The sequence below is a fragment of the Erinaceus europaeus genome, chromosome 19 (assembly GCF_950295315.1).
Source record: "Erinaceus europaeus chromosome 19, mEriEur2.1, whole genome shotgun sequence".
NCBI classification, from domain to species: domain Eukaryota; kingdom Metazoa; phylum Chordata; class Mammalia; order Eulipotyphla; family Erinaceidae; genus Erinaceus; species Erinaceus europaeus.
The window spans coordinates 65004301-65021591 of NC_080180.1; the positions used below are offsets into that span (position 1 = coordinate 65004301).

Here is a 17291-nt window from a genome sequence, read left to right on the forward strand (position 1 = left end):
ATGTATGCTGGTTGGTGTTAACCAAGGTTTATGGATATGTTATTAATTAGTTAATTAATTATTATTATTATTACCAGAGCTCTGCTCAGTTCTGTCTTATAGTGGTGTGGGGGATTGAACCTGGGATTTTGAAGCCTTAGGCATGAGAGCCTCTTTGCATCACCACTGTGCTATCTACCCTCATCCTGGATATGTGATTTGTTACCTGGCAATTGGGGAAATTCTCCTGATTGCTGCGATCATTTATTTTCTGCGTTTCCTGCCTTCTTCTGGTGTTTCTCTCATGTACAGGTGACAGCCTTTGTATTGTGGTTTGACTGTGCTTGGATTTTGAGTTCTGATTTTGTTAGGTCTTTATTGATTTTGCTTTGGCCAAGAACTGGGAGTCTAGTTCAGGAAGTCTCCCCATGTCTGAGCAAAGTGTGTGTTTGAGAAGCTTTGTCAAAACTGCTCCACAAGAGTGCAGTTCTAGGAAAGGCGGGGTGCCTCCTGCTCGCTCCATGTCTCCGCAGAAGCTTGCCGTGCCGGCTGCATCATCCTGCCTCACCACTGACAACAGACACAGTAGTGACACCTTGTCTTTTGTCACTTTTTTTTTTTTTTTTTACAGCATGACAGCCACCATGACCAGTCATACTAGAAGGAACCATTTCTCTGCCCAAGATCCTGAAGTCTGAGCTGGCTGTAGAGAGCAGGTAAGTTACGGACTATCCTTTGTGGGGTGGGGTGGGGTGGTGGAGCAGGTGTATTTGGCACCAGGTTGGTGCATATATTGCTAGCTTCTCAACAAAGTATTTGTTTTCTCCTCCATGATGATAAAAAACAAAAACAAACAAACAAATAAACAAAAAACCCAAACAAACCAACCAAGGGTCTTTTAATTTCTTTTTCTCATGTGGGCATTTGCTATGTTCTAGCTAATGAAATGTGAGTACACATGGTGTGTGTGATTTCCAGACTAAGACCAGTGAGAGCATGCATGGACATTCCTTTAAGCTGGAGAGGACTTGCAAGAAGCCACTAATAGCTATGGAAAAGATGGCTGGGTCTCTTTTTGGCCCAGACTCCGAGAGGGATAAAGAATAGGGAAGCTTCCAATGGAAGGGCTGGGACAGGGAACTCTGGTGGTGGGAATTGTATGGAATTGTACCCCTGTTACAATCTTGTTAATCATTATTGAATCACTTATAAAAAATTAAAAACAAATGGCAGGATCTTGGGTGCCTCTTAGGAGAGACAGATTTGCTGAATTATATCTTTCAAGCAAAATAATATTATTCCAGTTTGTACCATGTCTTAGTTCAGACCATTTTAACAAAGCACCACAGACAGGCAGGTGTATCAATGCCTGTATTTTATTCCCACCATTCTGGAGACTGGCAGATGCAAGAGCCCGGGCTCAAGCTTCCCGGTCCTCTCCTGCAATGGGGAAGCTTCAGGAGCTGTGAAGCAGGGCTGCAGGTGTCTGTCTGTCTCTGCCCTTCTCTATCTCTTCCTCCCCTCTCAATTTCTCTCTGTCTCTATCCATAACTTAAAAAAAAAAAGGCAAAGAGGAGTTCAGGTTGCAGATGTGAGTGAAGTGTGTGTTGTGGCAGGATCATTGGGGTTAATTGTCGAGGGGGAAGCGAGCGGAGTCAGGGTCAGGAGAAGTGTGAGGAGGGAAAGGTAGAGCAGTGCAAGGCAGGCTGTAGCCCCAGCAGCACTGGCCTTACGGGAAAGAGGGCTGTGAGCGGGGGGCCCATGGGAAACTCTGGGAGCGGGCATCTCTGCCTAGAGCCTTGACAAAGGAACCTGTTGCTGCTTCATTTAGTCCAGCTCAGACCTCTGCCCACCCTGACTATCTGCAATCACAGCTGTGTTACATTTTTTTTTTTTTTTTTGTCTCCAGGGTCATTGCTGGGGCTTAGTGCCTGCACCATGAATCCACTGCTCCTGGAGCCTTTTTTTTTTTTTTTTTCCTTTTCCTTTTTTGCCCTTGTTGTTTGATTCTTGTTGTGGTTATTGATGTCTTTGTTACTGGACAGGACAGAGAGAAATGGAGAGAGGAGGGGAAGATGGGGAGGGGGAGAGAAAGACAGACACCTGCAGACCTGCTTCACCGCCTGTGACTCAACCCTCCTGCGGGTGGGGACCCTGGGGCTAGAACCAGGATCCTTATGCTGGTCCTTGTGCTTTGCACCATGTGTGCTTAACCCATTGTGCTACCACCTGCCCCCCCCGTTACTTTTTTTTAAATATAATTTTTATTTATAAAATGGAAGCACTGACAAGACCATAGGATAAAAGGGGTACAGCTCCACACAATTCCCCCCACCAGAACTCCATATCCCATCCCCTCCCCTGATAGCTTTCCCATTCTCTATCTCTCTGGGAGCATGGACCCAGGGTCACTGGGGGATGCAGAAGGTGGAAGGTCTGGCTTCTGTCATTGCTTCCCCGCTGAACATGAGCGTTGACAGGTGGATCCATACTCCCAGCCTGTCTCTCTCTTTCCCTAGTTGGGGCGGAGACCTGGGGGGGGGGACAGGGCTCCAGGACACATTGTTGGGGTTGTCTGTCCAGGGAAGTCAGGTTGGCATCATGGTAACATCTGGAACCTGGTGGCCTCACCCAGACTTCCCAATTTTGCGGCAGCCTCCTGGAAGAGCTCAAGCCAGTGTTGTCTCCGAGTCGCCATCTTGGCTCCGCCAGTTATGCTACTTTAAAGATATTTTGTCCATATTTTTTCCCTCAGAAATAGGAAACAAATATACTGCCTGCCATTCTGTTTAGTTCAGTTCTTACATTATTTCAAATTTTAGAAAAGCAATTTTTCTTCATAAAGAAATAATTGAGAAACAGTGGTAAAATATGGAGAGCAGCTTCCCAAGAAGCTGGCTGTCTAGTGAGAGAACATCGTTTCTGAGGCTGGCCCATCTTTCAGTTTGTGTGCAGATAGCAAGGGGGTGGTGGAGCCTCATTCTTTCTTCCTTTCTATGGGGCTTCTGCAGCTTTAGATGTCAAAGAGGAATCAAACACATGTTTTCCATGATAAAAATTCTCAGTCCTATAACCAGGGGAGACTGTGCTGAGGCAAGAGGCTTAGTTTTCCAGAGTCCCTTTGCCTTTTGCCCTTTTTCGCAGTCATGTCAGTGGGCCTGGGAAAGAGACGGCCTCAGTTGCATTGGATCGACCTTCTCGTGGTGCATCCCGTGAGTCCCCATTCATTGGGGAAACTGACGATCCTTCCTAGCCGACTGAATCCATATGGATCCCAGTCACTTTCAAAGCCAGCAACAAGCAGCTCCTGACAGCTTTCAACCTGACGCTGTTGACTGGCTATGGAAGAAGGGCAAACGCTAGAAGAAGAAGAAGTTGATCGCTGTGATTTGAATTGATGCCTTGCACCCGAAGGAGCGTCCTAGATGTCATCTGAGCTCTACCTCCATTGTCCTCACTAGCCCCCATGCACACTCAGGGCAAAGGGAGACTGGAGAGACCGCCAGAGCACTGCATGCGGGAGTGCCCACCGGAAAACATCAAGCTGTAACACAGCCTGTCGTTTTCGACGGGTTAGGTTGTTTTCTCCGGGCTGGCTTCACAGGCAGGTAACAGACGACCAGGGACTCATAGTTGAGCTGTAGGCAGTATCTCTTTATTCATGCAGGACGCAGCACAATCTAAGACGAGCTAAGCTAAACTCAAGGTACAGTACTCTAAAACTCACAATGCTGTCTTTATATATACTTGCCAAGTAGGGTGGAAACAGGGTGTGACATAGAGAGGGTGGAGAGAAAAGTGACTGGTGACAATCAGAGTGTGACAAAGAAGGGATCAGGGTGTGACAAGGAGGGGGGTGGAGCAAAAACATATCATGAAACAGTGGGGATTGAACCAATGCCCTGGAGGGAGGTGCTTGTTAACAGCGGTTATATAAATAGAATGAAGTGGTTATGTAAATAGAATAGTGTTAAGCAGGGGGGATTTAAACCAAATGAAACAGAAGGGGTCTCATGCATACCAACAACAGCCAAGAAAATATTCATTTGAGAAAGGGAGTCACGGTCAAGGCTCACACCCTCAAGGCAGGCAGGCCCAGGCTGTGTTGCGCCTGTGTCAGAATAGAGGGCATTTAAAAAAAATGTATTTATAAAGTAAAAAGAAAACTGACAAGACCATAGGATAAGAGGGGTACACTTCTGCACTGTTCCCACCCCCAGAGTTCCATATCCCATCCCCTCCCTTTGAAAGAAAGCTTTCCTATTTGTATCCTCTGGGAGGATGGACATAGGATCGTTGTGGGGCTGCAGAAGGTGGTTATTCTGGCTTCTGTAATTGCTTCCCCCACTGAACATGGCTGTTGGCAGGTGGATCCATAGCTCCAGTCTGTCTCTCTCTTTCCCTAGTGGGACAGGGCTCTCGATAGTTGGGGTTCCAGAGGACCTTGGTGAGGTCACCTGTCCAGGGAAATCAGGTTGGCAGCGTGGTAGCATCTACAACTTGGTATCTGAAAAAGCATTTAGATATAAAGCAGAACCAATTGTTTAATAACCAGGAACCTAAAGGCAAGAATATAGCACACGAGATTTGGGGTCTCCATTTTGGAAAAAGCTAGTAGGTTTATTTTACGTCTATACCAAGGCACCCACAACTTTACCTAGTTTTTTGCTGGCTCCCGACAGCTAACATGCAGGTGGATCAAAGGTATTGTCTGGGAAGATGGTGTCAGGGTTGGAAATAACACTAGAAAGCTGGATGAGGGCAGAGAGTAGCTCCGAGATAGGCAGAGATAAGGGCATTTTAAAGGAGCAGGCAGGGTCGCCAGCTAAGCTCTGGCCACTATTTATGGAACCTTTGGCTGGTTGACAAGTCTTCAGAGAGATGGGTGCAGTGTGAGCAGCTGATCTCTCCAGTTTCTCTTGTAAATGCCTGTAAGGAGAGAGCAGGAAGTTACTGTTTTTTCCTCCTCAGCCATGGGAGAAGGAAGACTGAGCTGAGATGCTACTCTCCTCTACACACAGAGGAGGAGTTGAGACTGGCTGCTTGCTTTCCTCCGCAAGTACCTCCTGGCAGTTAAGAGACAAGATGGCACCTGTTTGATCCAAAGTGGTTCTAGGGTTGTCAGTAGGTGACAACCCTAGTCACCAAGGGACCTTTCTTCTAAGTTTGGTTTTGGGAGCAGGGCATGAGTTTTCAATTTCAAAAGTTTACATGCAACTGTTTGCTGTGTTCAATCACCGAGACAGTGCGGAGGGGCTCAGTGGCTCTCCTTCTCAAGGCTGAATCCTTGGAATAGCTCCTGCGAGCGTACATTCCACTGGGCAAGGCTGTGGCACATTCCAAGGGGAGGGGGAGAGAGAGGAGCCTTTGATTGTGGGGGTCTTGCTCACTGCCAGGCCAGCGGTCTTGAGGGCTTCCCTGAACACTTGGGAATGGAATGCTTCTCACAAGACCTGCTGAAGTGGTGCTTTCCACAGCGCCAACCTGGGCTTCTGGATCTGGAGAAGCATCTGTTTATCAGGACTCTGAGAAACCAATTTACATCAGTGTGTAATCAGAGTCAAGGCTCATTTTAATTTAGAGTCTGAATGAGACAAAATGAGTACATACATCCTGACCTCAGAGTGTTTGCTAGTTGTATTCTCTTTGGAGATACCAAGACATGATTGCATATTTATGCAACAAGCAGTTTAAAATAATCCTGACATCTTTATGTTTCTCTACCTGGGAAAAACCCAACCTCTCCCTCCTTCTGAAGCGCTCGGTTATTCTGTCTCTTTCTTGCCCTCCTTCCTTTACTAGGTTTTTTGATGTGTGGTTTGGGCACAGATTCCTGTGGAGGGCGTCCATCAATTACATTATGCCGATTAAATATGTGTCTGGAGGTTAGGAAAGAAGAATGCTCCTTATTATTTTGAATGCTTCCACCCCTCAGGTTGAAATACAGGGTGAAATTCAGATCACTGCTCTAGATCACTTTTATTTTCTCGTGAAACAAGATGGGAAATACATTTTTCAAAGATTTATTTTATGAGAGAAGGAAGGACTGAGAAGCCAGAGTATGGTTTAACTGTGACAGTGCTAGGGTTTGAACCTGGGACCTTTTAGCCCTCTGGCATGCCAATCTTGTGTTCTGGCATTTTTCTTTTTAGGGAGAGGGTTATTGCTTTACAGTGCAGCACTGACACATGCATACAGTTCCACTGTGTAACAGGACCCCACAGTCCTTTGCTTTGGTGATATATTTCATGTCCGGTCTTCCACTTTATGCTGTCACTCCCTGTTCCTTACTTTATTAATCCCGCTAATAAGTGAGATCATTTGATTTTTGTCTTCTATTTGGCTCATCTCACTCAACATGATGTCCTCAGGTTTTACCCAAGACGATGCAACAAAGACAATCTCACTATTTTGACAGCTGAATAATATTCTCTCTCTCTCTCTCTCTCTCTCTCTCTCACACACACACACACACACACACACACACACACACACCCCTATTATGTTGGACATCTGGGTTGCTTCCAAGTTCTGGCAATCACAAACTGTGCTGCTATGAACATAGATATAAACAGATCTCTTCTGATAGGTAGTGACAAATGCTGGGGAGGATGAGGAGATGTTCCTGCTGGTGGGAATGCAAAGGGGTCCAGCCATTGTGGAAAGCAATTTGGAGACTTACTGGGACATTGGACATGGAGCTAACCCATCACACAGCAACTCTTATTTTGGGAATTTACCCAATGGAAACAGGAACATCTAGGTGTTTTTCTTTGTTTGTTTATTTTTCCTTACCTATCTCTCTGGCCTCAAAAGCATTTCTTCTGTGATTTAATTCTTTGTTCTCTTCCTACTTGAAATGGGGTCTTTTTGTTGAACATGTTCAAAGGAAGTAAATGCTAATGTAGTCTAGTTTGTGTTATTAGCTGACTAGTAGCCCAACTCAGACATCACTTTTGATTGTATCGTATTAGTCTCATAAGCTTTGCACTTTCTTCACTGGAAACTATAAAACTATTTCTGTTTCCCTTGGCATTTGCAGTGGCCACAGTTCCTTTCAATCACTTTCCCTCCTGGATGTTATTTAGTTTGTCGGCTCACTTCTTCTTCTAGTGTTTGCCCTTCTTCCGTAGCCAGTCAACAGCGTCAGGTTGAGCCTGATGTCAAGTTTCGAGACCTCCTTTGAATCTGGAGAGGTGGCAGTCGTTGACTATGTGGGTCATAGTCTGTCTGGAGCCGCAGGGGCAGTTCGGGTCCTCTCTGGCTCCCCGGCGATGGAACATAGCGGCGCATCGGCCATGGCGGCTCACCGAAGAGCAGTAACTTTGTATTCATAGCTAGGTCTAAACCCAGGCCTTGGAGTCTTGTCTTGCTTGCTGTGCTTAGTGATAATCTTACAAATGGTAAGGGATACCATTAAGCGTTCAGTCTTCTATTCATGAATTCTGTTGAGTCTTCTTCCATCTTAAAACAAATATTCTGCCCACCCCCCTAAAATTTATTGAAGCAGAAGATCTAAAGAAGAGAACCTCAGCTAACTTTGTCTTAAGTTGATTCATGATTTGGAGCCAGAATTGGATAAACAAAAGCAGTAATTATGGTTCACAGATTAATCAAAACAAAGTAAACATTATTTATTATTGCTTTCCAATTACACATTTTTAAAATGTTTTTTATGGTTTGTGGATTACTTCACAGAACTGCCACAGTAGTATACTTGGACTAGTTCTCATTATAAAACCAATTAAAATGTATGGATTAAATTTTAATTTCTGTTCTCTTTCAATAATGTTCTGAAAAATCTTCATATTTCCCTTTGAAATAAAACATCCGTCTCATCTACCAGATACTAATTAGTATATAATGCTCTTAGCACTTTTGAAATTTTCTAATCGTGTATCTTTTTTTCACATTTTATTAGAAAAATCATTCAAATAATTTTAGTGCCTTGCACTTTATGTAGAGCTGGTATTAAGGATGGATTTATTATTTGTAAAATATAATCCCAGCTTGTCGATCAGGAAGCACAAATCTCAATAGATAAATCTTTATCAGCTGCCATTATTTTTCTTTTCAAATAGAACCAGCATTAAACTCATAAAATGTATTCCTTGGTGATTAAAATTATCACTTTAAATCAATTTTATTTGCAGAGGAAGAGAGCATTATACTTCAAAAGAAAATTTTGAAGTCAGATTTCAAAAGAAAATTTCCTCTGACTACCTTGAGTAAAAGAGTTTTATTTTATTTTGCCTCCAGGGTTATCGCTGGGGCTCAGTGCCAGCACTACAAATCCACTGTTCCTGGTGGCCATTTTTTCCCCATTTTTGTTGCCCTTGTTGTAGTTGTTATTGTTGGATAGGACAGAGAGAAATGGAGAGAGGAGGGGAAGACAGAGGGGAGAAGAGAAAGACAGACACCTGCAGACCTGCTTCACCTTGTGAAGTGACTCCCCTGCAGTTGGGGAGCCGGGGGCTCAAACCAGGATCCTCATGCCAGTCCTTGTGCTTTGTGCCACGTGCGCTTAACCCGCTGTGCAATACCCAGCCCCCTGAAAGTGGCTTTATGAGATATCTGATAGGTTATAGAAGCCCAGGAAATACTGTACGCCCAGACATGGGTAGGAGTCAGAGGTGGCAGGGCAGCTCAGAGAAATTTCCCTGCTGGAACCTCTTCACTATTTTTTTTCTTGGTTTTTTGGTTTTTTGGGTTTTTTTAGTTGGCTGTTGTTGCTATTCCATTGGACCCTGGGCTCCTCCAGAGTGACACCAATGATCTCTCACTTGACTTCCTGTCTCTGTCCATTTTGGACATCAGATTTCAAAGCCTCAACCGGGAAAGTTAGATTGATTGTTTATAGATCAATAACCCATTCTTAGCCTACTGAGGACAGGGGTAAGGGAGACATCCTTTCTCCTTGGGTCTCTCACTCCCCGGCTACCTGTTCTTTCCAGTGAAATAGCCAAAGTGAATGTCTTCTCTGAAATTCTGGTAGAGGGGAGAGAGAGAGAGAGAGAGAGAGAGAGAGAGAGAGAAAATGAGAGAGAGGGAGAGGGAGAGAGAGAGGAGATTTTCTTCACTGACCTGGCACCCACCTCAGTGTGGGGACCCACAGTGGGACGGCACCCGGACCTACACCATCTAACAGCCAGACCTGACTTTAGGGACTCGAGGGCCCGTCTTCCTGAGAGGAGCAGCTGGTAGAGCGGCAGGATCCGGTGGGCTGAGCGAGCCTGGGCAGCTGCTCCTGTGTCCTGTGCCTGCCCCTTTGGCCGCAGGGCGCTGGTGCTCTGCGGAGCTGTGTGGTAGCAGGATCTGAGAGGGCGTCCTGGCGAGGGCAGCTCAGTTCCCTAGGCGTCTGCGGAGCAAGGGGAATCCAGTCCCACCTGTGTCTGTCATGTGGGCAGCCGCTCTGTGGCACGTCAGTTCCGCTTGTCTTTAGTCTTCACCATGATGCCCCAGTGCAGCCGTCTGCTGGGGGTTACCCCACCTGGTGACAAGGGTGACGGGTGAGCTCCGTTCCAGTTCCAGTCAGATCCTGGAAGACTAGCGCTCTCTTTCTCTAGGACCTTAGTAAGGTCTTCCAAATAACAGAACCTCAGAGGAGCTTCACTGCACTTTTGAAACCCACCCTTACAGGAACAAAAGGCCTTGGTCTAACTATAGAGGTTAGGGACCCTAAAGGCATCGCGCCTCCGTTTAAGTTACTGATTTGCTAGCTGAACTGGTCAGTTAATTTCTTCCTAACCTTGACTACAATGGGTTCTGCCATCCTGCTTCTGACTGTGTAAGGATTTCCTGTTGACTCACTGGAAAATATTAGGTACATTTTGTTATTTATACAGTCATTTTTTTCCTGCTCATTGAGAGAGATTGAATGTAACTTTTAGACTGATCCAAAATGATTCTGAGTAAGACAGCTCTGGATAAGAGCAAATAAAAGGAGTGGTCTGAGTCAGCTCCTCGAGTAGTGCCTAAATGTACAGGAAAAAAAAATGAAGGCTTAAGGAACTGGAAGAAAAAAAAAAAAGAAAAGAAAAAAGGAAAGGCAAGAATAGATAATCTATGAAAATAAGCTGTCAACTATAAATTATAGAGATGGTGGGAAGAGAGAGTGAAGGAAAGAGGAGAAAGACACAGGGAAAGAAAGAGAGAGAGAGAGAGAGAGAGAGAGAGGAGAGAGAGATGACTTTAATGCCTCTATATCTCTTTAGTCATCTCTCTTTCTTTTCCTCCAGGGTTATAGCTGGAGCTTGGTGCCTGCACTACAACCCACTGCTCCTGTGGCCATTTATTTATTTATTTTTAGATTTTTTTAATAAGAGAGAGAGAAATTGAGAGGGAGGGGGTGATAGAGAAGGAGAGAGACAGAGAGACACCTGCAGTCCTGCTTCACCGCTTGTAAAGTGACCCCTCTGCAAGTGGGGAGCCGGGGGCTCTAACTGGGATCCTTGAGCCAGCCGGTCCCTGCAGCTTCTTACTATGTGCGCTCAACCCGCTGCGCTACCACCCTGCCCCCCCATCTTGTCCTCTTTAGTAGCCTCTCTCTATAAGATTATCCCTTCCAGAATAGCACTTTCTTTTCCTTCTCTGCCTTTCTCATGGACTGTGTTGGAGGCACACTAGATCTGTGTTACTATTACACACTCTTTAGAAATACTCCTACCAAAAGAATCTGTTCTGAAGCGGAGAAGTTGAAGGGAGATGTCTGTGGGGTTTGATAGACATGTTTAGAGGACGCAGGCTTTCCTAGCCATGTAGCCATCCAAGCGGCTTCTCTTCCCCATTGGGTAGATGGGTTTGTAATGGAGGCTTGCGAGGAGACAGGTCCTGCTGAGTGGGGAAGGGTGACTGCTGAGGAAATTAAGAGTTTGACTTTTTGTAAGTGAAATTAGTGGTTTACGATGTGCAGTTGGTCAAACATAAAGATAAAAATACTTGTTGTTTGGGTAACACAAATAGATACTAGTTATTACTATCAATCCAATGTTAACTTTCTTTTGAGGACAAAGGAGAGCCATTCTGAATGTGAAGCCAAAACCTCCGAACTAATTAGAGAATACTGCTGAGAAAAAAAATTTAAATATAAATAAAAAAGGAAAGAGACTTTTTTTCTGAAGCCCAGTATAAATGAGAATTCTTGTCAGAAGCTAAATTTTAATCAGATAAATGAAGAATAAAATTGGGCCTGTAATGAAACAGTGAGGCATATGTGACATACTTCTGGGATGAGTAGCTTCAGTTTTATGTCAAGTAGCCAAATCCATTATTTTTATTAGAAAAGCAATAACATCAATTCTATAGCTATGCTGAGAGATAGTCAACTAACTTTAGATAATTATACTTTATAGCATCATAATAAATGCATCTGTTAGAATAATTCTGGGAAAGGAAGCAAAGAGTAATATACTTCATCTAAAAAAATAACTTTTGAAAGACAAGTCATCCTAAGATTAAAATGGTATTGATCTACTCAATGTCAGAGTTACCTTTGTATTCACTAGTGTTGTTGCTGATGATAGCTATGGCTCATTGAAACATTTATCCCTGCGTATATAATATTGTATTTTACGTATTAATATATTATCATTTTTGAGCTTTCCATTCTAAATGATCTCTGTCCAACACAAGTCCTCAGCAGAGTGAAACTTTACATGTGGAATTCCTCTCTCGCTTTTTTTTTATTTTTTTTATTTTTTGCTTTCCTTTTCTTTATTTGATACGACAGATGGAAAATGAAAAGGCTGGGACAACAGAGAGGGAGAGAACTAGAGAGAGACACCTGCAGTTCTTGCTTCACCACTTCTGACGCTTCCCTCCTCCTGCAGGTGGGGAGGGGGGGCTCAAACCTGGGCCCTTGAAGATGGTAACATGGCTACTTAACCAGGGGTGCCACCGCCCAGCCTCAACCTGTGTAGTTCATACAGTTCAAATCACATCTATATCAATCGCAACAACAGAGCCACGACCCACATTTATTGCCGATTTTACTAAATCGGAATCACTGTTGATGCTTCCTACAGGAGGGCTTGCCACATAAGCGTTCCCGGAACTGATTGAGTCCTGTTGATGTGTATTTAGAGAAATAGTTTTGGCACAGGGGCTAGGTCATAAGGATGGAGTCTTGATGAAGGCGCCCTTATTAAAGAACCCTTTCCACCCTGTGAAGATACAGTGACAAGAAGCATCTGTGGATCAGAAACAGTCTCTTATCCAAACCCAAGTCTGCTGGCACCTTTGTTTTGGACTTCCTAGTCCCCCAAATCATATACAAGAGCTCTGTTTATGTGCCATCCAGTCGTCCTTCTAGCACCTTCCATAGGCTGAGATGGCTGACTCAGCTGGCCAGATAGGCTTCTAAGTTGGGTTGACAGCTGAGGGAAGCCACCTTCTGGGTGCCCAGCTAGACTGGAGCTTCTGAGATGAGCTGCCAAGGAAGATGATGTGGGCCCTGGCTGTTGACTGGGCACTTCGCGGAGTCATCAAGAGCACCTTGACTGCCTCTAGCCCACCTCTCCTCCTCCTTCTGGTCCTCTGTGTATGGTGTGTGGGCTCCTGGAGGAAATGGTCTAAGTGTAAGCAACAAACTCAGTTGTTGTTCCCTTTTGACCCTACTTCATAAGTTATACACCGTCACTTCTGTAGTAGTCTAGTAGTCAGGGAGTCTGGCTTCTGCATCTGCACAGAAGCCAGAGGAAGAGAATTGGTGACCTGGGAGGTAGGGCGGCAGGGAGAGTTGAAGGCTTGTATGCAGTCCCTGTGATGCGTTGGTTCTCTTTATTTTATTAAGAAATCTTGAGGGTGGGCCAGGAAGTGACACCTGATTGAGCCCATATTTTACAATGCACAAGGACCCAGGTTCAAGTCCCCGGTCCCTACCTGCAGGGGGAAAGCTTCCCAAGTGATGAAGCAGTGCTGCAGGCGTCTCTCTGTGTCTCTTTCTCTTTATCCCTTCCTTCCCTCTTGATTTTTGGCTATCTCTATCCAATAAATAAATATATAAATATGATAAAAATTAAGAAATAAATCATAGAGAACAAGGAAGAGAAACCTCTTCCATCTCTTTTTGGAGATGTGGCTGATGTGTGACCATTTAATAAATCATGCTGTTAATTCATTGCCCTGTCGATCACTGTGGTTTCAATGCAAGCAACTTAGTGTATTAAATGGCCTTCACTTCAGAGACAGATTTAAAGGTACTGTTTTCTGGCTGTTCATAGTCTGGATGGAACACAATACCAAAGGTGCATTATGCCATGGTGCCCACCGAGCCCTTCCATAGCTGGTTTTCAGGCCATGGCTTTTCAGAATGCCGAATGAATTTTGTTATTGTTGTAAAGAAAGAGATATTTATTTTTTGGTCATATTCTTAGTTTTTTGTATGTTTTTTTCCAACATATTAAACCATTTTCTTTCTTTTGCTTAGCTAACAATTTCTGTTATGCTTTTAGGATTCTTTATCCATTGGCATGCCACTCCTCTTCCTGTAAATCCATGAAATGACATTTCTTTTTTTTAAAATTTTTATTTATAAAATGGAAATATTGACAAGACCATAGGATAAGAGGGGAACAATTCTACACAATTCCCACCATATTTCTATACCTTTTCGATGACAAAGAAAAACATTTGCTTGCAAGTGTGTCATTCATCTGCCTGACTGTACCCAGCGAAGGCCCTTGAATAAAATCTGCACTTTTACACCACCAACAATTTAGTAGTTGTGTAATTAACAGTGAGACTTTAGCTCACATACTTCTTCTTCATGCTATTATTTAAAGATTTATATTGTATTGCTTGAGCATGACAAGAAAACAGAAGCTGGAGGCCAGGTGGAGGCACACCTGTGAGGGCATACCTGTTCCAGTGCATATGGGCCTTGAACCAGGGCTCACATCCTAGGTTCTCACCTGTGTGTGTGTGTGTGTGTGTGTGTGTGTGTGTGTGTGTGTGTGTGGTGGGAAGCTCCTCAAGCAGAGAGGCAGTGCTACAGGTGTCTGTCTCTCCCTCTCTATAGCTCTCCTTTCCTCTTGATTCTTGTCTCCAGTCGGCAAAGAAATAAAATAAAATATTAAAAAAAAAAAGGAAACTGAAAGGTAATGTGAATAGTAACTAGTGAATGATGACATAGGACGGTTTGCAAAGTCACAAGTAGCTGTGACCAGTGTGGAATAAGAATCACACTTTTAACTTCAATGTGGTAGAATCCATATGTGGGGGTGAACGTGCTGGTTAGTACAGCTGGAAACCATCAAATTGGCGTCAACAACAGGCACTGCTTTCGTATATTGCACCATAACCTATTTTTGGGTTTTGATTCTTTCCTGAAATTTATGTAAGACCTACCTGCTTGTAATTTTCCTTTTAAAAAAAAAAAAGACATACTACTGAACACATATTACCCATGACTTTTATAGCTTCTCAGGAGTTTTCTGCTGATCATTGAATTCAATAGAAAAGCCTAGTGGAGAGAGATAATTAATTATACCCGTTATAGAGGCAAGGAAATTTAGGCCCAGGAAGTTTAATAAATGGAGTCAATTACACATCTGAGACGCAGAGGAGGCTTTTGCTTTCTGCTTCTAGACTTGTGCTTCTCAGACTCCAAGGCGCCATTCCCAACGAGTCATTAAGAGGTGATCCTGACCATGCCGTCCACAGCACACACGACATTAATTTGTTCCTGTCTCTTCTGTGTGCCAGGTACTGTCTGTGGCATTAGGGAGGCAGTGAGAGCAAGATAGGCATGGCTGTGGTTCTCTGGGGCTTTGAGGGGAGTGGAGTTGAGAGCCACTAAGTAAATATATCAGCTTATAATCCAAATGTGTTAGATAGGCATGGCCATGGTTCTCTGGGGCTTTGAGGGGAGTGGAGTTGAGAGCCACTAAGCAAATATATCAGCTTATAATCCAAATGTGTTAGATAGGCATGGCCGTGGTTCTCTGGGGCTTTGAGGGGAGTGGAGTTGAGAGCCACTAAGCAAATATATCAATTTATAATCCAAATGTGTTAGAAGTGCCAAGAGGAAAAGAAACAGACTGCTTCCAGATCAGATAACAGGAAATCGAAAGTCTTTCCTAATGAAAATTTATTTGGGCTAAGATCTGAGGCAGAGAGTTGGAAATGACCAAACGTGAAGGGAGGGGGCTGAGTGCCAGCTCTGGCGAAGGCTGCCTGTGGGAGGCAGCAGGGCTCAGGACTCAGGCCTGGGCTTGACAGCTGGGACTGAGGAAGGAGCAGGTGTGGAGATGGTTGGGGGTAGACGGAGCAGGACCCTGTCTCAGCTGATGCTGGGGACTTCCTGTTTTTACTGGGGCTACTGGGAAGCTGCTGATGGTTTGTTTCCTTGAGTGGGTGGAAAATGAGATTTGCATTTTTAAATGACCACATTAGTGACTCTGGAGAAGGAAGGGAGAATAAACCATGATTCAAAAGCTGCAAGTATTTGTATAGAGCTAAGTAGATGTGTGAACTCACAGACTACAATTCAGAGAGCTCTGGACCATGGAAACCTGTTTTGAAAAGTTAAGGAGTGCTTATGGAAATAAAAGGGGGGGGGTGTCTAACTCAGAGGAATGTGGGCATTTGACTAATAGGTTAAAAAAAAAAGCCTTGAGCTGATCTTTTTTTTTCTCAACTTTTTTACTTTATTATATTTATTTATTTTCCCTTTTGTTGCCCTTGTTTTTATTGTTGCTGTTATTAGTGTTGTCATTGTTGGATAGGACAGAGAGAAATGGAGAGAGAGGGGGAAGACAAGAGAGGGGGAGAGAAAGACAGACACCTGCAGACTTGCTTCACCGCCTGTGAAGTGACTCCCCTGCAGGAGCAGGGGGCTTGAACTGGGATCCTAACCGATCCTAAGATTTGGGTCATGTGCGCTTAATCCGCTGTGCTACTGTCCGACTCCCCTGAGCTGATCTTAAAGAGTGAAGTCGATCAACATTTTGAATTGAGATCCACAGTAAGGTTTGGTTGCAAAACAATGTTTTGAAGAAAAAAAAAAAAAAAGGAAGTGGTGGCACCATTGACTGTGTTGAGTAACATACTGGCCATTGGTTATTTTGGTGGGAACATTTTGACAGAAGTTTGGGCTGAAGCCAGACTGGCCGTAAGGTGAGGAAAGCAAGGCAGGAGGGGGACAGACTGACTCTTCCAAGATGTCAGTCATATGGAAGAAGCTGGGAAAAGGAGATTCATAGCTAAAGGGAGGGCCTAAAAGAAATTAACTTAAAAATGTTCCATGGGGGGTGGATGGGTGCTGGTGTGTACCCACTGCAATGTGCAAGGATCCAGGTTCAAGCCCCAGTCCCTACCTGCAGGGGGAAATTTTCACAAAAAGTGGTGAAACGGGGCTGCAGGTGCCTCTCTAGCTCTCATGTCTTCTCAATTTCTGGCTTTCTCTATCAAATAAATAAAGATAATAAAAAAAATATGTTCCATGGGGGTATGTATGATTGACTTACATTTATTCATTAATTAACTTATTTATTGCACAGAGACAGGGAAATCAAGAAGGAAGGGAGAAGATAGAGACAGAGACACTTGCAGCCCTGCCTCACCACTCGTGAAGCTTTCCTCCCTGCAGGTGGGGACCGGAGACTAGAACCTGGGTCCTTGTGCACTGTCATGTGTGCACTTAACCAGGTGCGCCACCACCTGACCCCACTGATGGAGCTTTAGACATTGACGTCATCTCCCTTGTAGTATAGGATTCTTTTTTTATACATTTATATATTTTCCAATCTTTTGCTGAAGATTTTTATACATGTTTGAAAGATGGTGGCCTTTCTTGTAATGTGTGTATCTGATTTTGTTAGTGGGACAATGTTGGTCTGGGGGAGCCGGGCCGGGCGGTGGCATTACCCAGTAAAGTGCATGTAGTACTATGCCAAAGGATCTGGGTTCGACAGCACCCTCCCGGCTCCCCACCTGTGTGTGTGTGGGGGGTCACTTTACAGGGATTGAAGCAGGTCTGCAGGTGTCTGTCTTTCTCCCTCTCTGTCCCCCCCCCCCTTATTTGTTCTCTGTCCTGTCAATAGAGGATCATGCTGGTCTCATGGAAAATTCAAAGTGTCCCTGCTCCCTTTTATTGGAAGAGGCACAGAAGTGCCAACATTCATCTCTATGTTTTTGGTTGCCGTCACTGGCAGAAACATCTAGGTGAGGGTTTATGAGAATCAGGTTGAAGGCGGCTTGTCTGTTACTTGCTCTGTAGCTGTTGGTTTCAGGCGCTTTAAATCACTCTCCAACTTTTTTTTTCATTTTCTTTCTTTCTCCCTTCCTTCCTTCCTTCCTTCCTTCCTTCCTTC

General features: G+C 44.3%; 1 long non-coding RNA gene across 1 annotated transcript in view; it reads left to right on the top strand.

The window, feature by feature from the left end:
- Nucleotides 1-329: 329 nt before the first annotated feature.
- LOC132534667 (uncharacterized) overlaps nucleotides 330-17291 on the top strand; it is a 460528-nt gene continuing 443566 nt past the window's right edge. Inside the window, exon 1 of the long non-coding RNA XR_009546405.1 lies at nucleotides 330-695. This is a non-coding gene — a long non-coding RNA (uncharacterized LOC132534667). The remainder of the gene's footprint in view (nucleotides 696-17291) is intronic.